Here is a 3,755-nt window from a genome sequence, read left to right on the forward strand (position 1 = left end):
TTTTTTTTTTTTTTTTTTTTTTTTGAGATGGAGTCTTACTGTCACCCAAGCTAGAGTGCAGTGGCGTGATCTCAGCTCACTGCAACCTCCGCCTCCCAGGTTCAAGTGAGTCTCCTGCCTCAGCCTCCCAAGTAGCTGGGACTATGGGCGTGCACAACCATGCCTGGCTAATTTTTAAATTTTTAGTAGAGACAGGTTTTGCCATGTTGGCCAGGCTGGTCTCGAACTCCTGACCTCAGGTGATCCATCCACCTCGGCCTCCCAAAGTGCTGGGATTACAGGCACGAGCCACTGCGCCCCGCTGTATTTTATTGTTTGTGGACACAGGGTCTCAGTCTCACCATGTTTTACAGAGACCTCAGGCAACCCTCTCACCTCAGACTCCCAGAGTGTTGGGTTTATAGGTGTGAGCCAATGCGCCCAGCTTGTACAGTTGAAAAGGGTGAATTTTACAGTGTGTAAGTTAAATCTCAATCAAAAAAAAAAAAAAAGCCAGGCGCAGTGGCTCACACCTGTAATCCCAGCATTTTCGGAGGCCAAGGTGGGCAGATCACCTGAGGTCAGGAGTTCAAGACCAGCCTAGCCAATATGGTGAAATCTCATCTCTACAAAAACACACACAGAAAAGAAAAATAGCTGGGCATGATGGCAGGTGCCTGTGATCCCAGCTACTTGGGAGGCTGAGGCAGGAGAATCGCTTGAACCTGGGAGGAGGAGGTTGTAGTGAGCCGAGATCGTGCCATTGCACTCCAGCCCGGGCAACAGAGCAAGACTCCGTCTCAAAAAAAAAAAAAAAGTCCTCTTCCAATAAATAAGGTATTCAGCAAATACTGAACACTACAAAACATTATGTTTCTCTTTAAAATTCAAGTTCCACAATACAATCTGCTAAGTTTTGGAGACAGTGCCTCCTCTGAGTAAGTGCCGAGGGCTGCTGGTTTTATTCCATGCTTATTTCTTAATGGCATTGAGTTTTCAGAGGCATTAAAGGTGGGATGATGCAAAGAACACCACATCATTACTTTAGAAGCTCTGGCTGTTATAGAAAGTCCAAATAACCCTAAAAATCACTAAAACAGTTTCTTACCTAAGAATAAAAAAAAACTAGGTGCAAATTACAACTTAAATACATCCTATCAGAGAAAATGCTTGTTCTAATACACATTACACTTCGTCTTCTACATTGTCATTCATTTGGGGACCTCAATTTTTAAGGAGAATCTCTTGGCCAATTTAGTTGGCTCTAGAGAACTGCGCTTAAATGAATTACACTTAATTACACTTAAATGGGTTCCACTTAATTATTTCTTAGGAACCTATATTCTTTAGTTTTCAAAGATATCCAAGGTCAACACTGAATCCCAAGGTCTGACTCTCCAGGCTCCTTCAACAGCTTTCCTGGCAAGCAGTTTAAAAACACACCCACCACAAATTTCAGCTATGGCTTAACTAAAGAACAAAATGTGCTACTAGCCCTACTGTCCACTTCCTCACTATCAAAAAAACCTTGCAAACTTTTTGGTTCCCCTTTTGTAAATTTCAATCCAGGTGTTATTTCCTAATTTTCCCCCTGCTTTTTACAAGCACTGATTGTTATCCGACGCTGGCTTTTTATGGACTGGAACATGCAATCCACCAGTCTCAATATAACTCTGGACCTCAATTTAGAAAATCAGTTCTTTTCCAAACAGACATCCTACGTAGGATAATTTTTTAAAAACATTAACTGGCATCTTGGTAGAAGCAGTGGGTAAAGTCAGTAACACCAAAATAGTTTTCTGATTAAAAACAAGAAAGCTGACCATGATGTAGGGATTTTCTTACTGACAGCTACTTCCCTACAGGTTTTCACATCTCCAACTTCTAGCATTGTTAAAGAGAAAAAAATTAGGTGTAACTACAAATTAGCAACTATGAGGAAGAGAGAAAGCCTGCATAAAAAGTAATACCTAGTCACCAACAGGCATCAACAGTGACTATTTTAGACCAAGGATGGTTATCCCCGGATGACTGGCTGGACAGGCTGTAAATGGAATCCTGAGTCTAGTCAGAGTCCTGAGTCTAGTCAGAGTGTTGCTGGTGGCTCCAGAGAAAGGAGGAAGAGCCAAAAAAGAAAATGGCTGGATAAACAAAATCTGCAAAATAAGGTAGGGAATGGGCACTTTTAGGAGCTGAGAAGTGAACTAGGTTAGCAGTCAAAATGGCTTAAGTCAAGAATTACAAGCTAAGCTTCCTTATTCAAAAGGAAAACATCGTCTATGGCCATACCACCCTGAACGTGCTCGATCTCCTCAAATCTCCTCAAAAGAAAACATCAACCACCCACACAAAGAAAAGAAATGCCATTGTCAATAAAACCACCAAATCAACCGTGTTGACGTACATACGTCATCAGTGTTTCTCCAAACGCTATCCTTTTACCACAAAAGAGCAAACGGTGACAAAAGTTTCCGTAGAAACCAAACTCCTAGAGCACTTTTATAATGTCCACTTATCTAAGAACCACAATACAGAACTTTATTTTTTTATATGAAAAACATAAATTTATTTCTCATAACACAATACAGAACTTTAAAGAGAGAAATCAACAATATGTTCTCACTTAAAATGCGCTGGAAGTCACGACCCAGCCCACCAATGTCCTGGCTAAATGATGAAAGGACGTTCAGCCTTTTCCTTCCTTTTTCATTTTCTCTTTAAGTAAACACTGACAGTTCCTAAAATAAGCACCATTAGGAAGAGAATATTTAAGTTCACTCATTTGACATTCCTACAAAATCAGTACCTGAAAGCATGCTACCTACCACAAAATAAGCACCATTATAAGAATACTTAAGTTCACTCATTTGATATTCCTACAACGTCAGCACCTGCAAGCAGGCTACCTACCACTTAAGCAACCCTTAAGTACTGGAAGATGTTTAAAAACCAAAGTTAACTCGAAATCACACAATGTATGTCTACTAGCTACAGTCAGAAAGACACGTGACAACTATTAAATTATAACAAATGTTCAAGTGTCTGAAGAAATAGACTGAATTACTGACACACGAACACAGTGAATTATTCCAAGCAACCTGAATAAGGTCAACGATTTTACAGCAATGAAAATTCTCTAAACGTGTCGCTGACAAAGGAGAAAAGTGTAAGCCTCACTTAAAAAGACACAAATCAATATAGTCTCCTATCACACATTAAGTGAGGAATCCTAACTTTGCGGCACTTTGTAAACTTTAGAAGCCTACACAATGCTAAAGGTAAAACAGATCTTGGTATTGACAGCCAAGTTTCTGCCCGATCACAAGGCTGCAGTGCATCTTGGGATCCCTTCAGGACGGTTCAGGGCCATGGATAATTTAAAACGTAGTTACAGTTTCAACAGTAGAAACTGCAGCAGGAGACGCTCTCTCAGCTGGACCTAAGGTGAAAGGAAAACTCGGGCATTTGTCCTCCCTAACTCCTCCGATCTCTAAACGCCCACCCGACTGATTCCTGGTTCCATCTGCGCCTCGTGGGAGTCATCCGCCGCGGCCCTCACTCCGTCCCACACGGTTCACATCTCAAGCGGGTAACTGCGGACTCCAGAGCAGGGCAGGGGCGCGGAAGGGCGGCACTCGGGTCCGGGTCTCTGGGCGCACTGCCCGCTGTCCGCTCCCCGCCCGGCCACCGCCGCCGGCCGCCCCTCACAGGCCGGCTCCCGGGATCTGGGCGCCCCACCTAGGCGGACGGCGCCACGGTCAGCGCCCCACGTGCCG

The 3,755-nt window shown here is 43.1% G+C and overlaps 1 protein-coding gene across 2 annotated transcripts in view; it reads right to left on the reverse strand.

Annotated features, from left to right (window-relative positions):
- GSPT1 (G1 to S phase transition 1) overlaps window positions 1-3,713 on the reverse strand; it is a 63,730-nt gene extending 60,017 nt beyond the window's left edge. For both annotated transcript variants that reach the window (XM_017890691.1, XM_017890688.1), the window contains exon 1: window positions 3,482-3,713. The gene's annotated coding sequence lies outside the window, so the exon portion shown is untranslated. The remainder of the gene's footprint in view (window positions 1-3,481) is intronic.
- Window positions 3,714-3,755: the final 42 nt, after the last annotated feature.

The sequence above is a fragment of the Rhinopithecus bieti genome, unplaced genomic scaffold, assembly GCF_001698545.2.
Source record: "Rhinopithecus bieti isolate Rb0 unplaced genomic scaffold, ASM169854v2 scaffold_19459, whole genome shotgun sequence".
NCBI classification, from domain to species: Eukaryota; Metazoa; Chordata; class Mammalia; order Primates; family Cercopithecidae; genus Rhinopithecus; species Rhinopithecus bieti.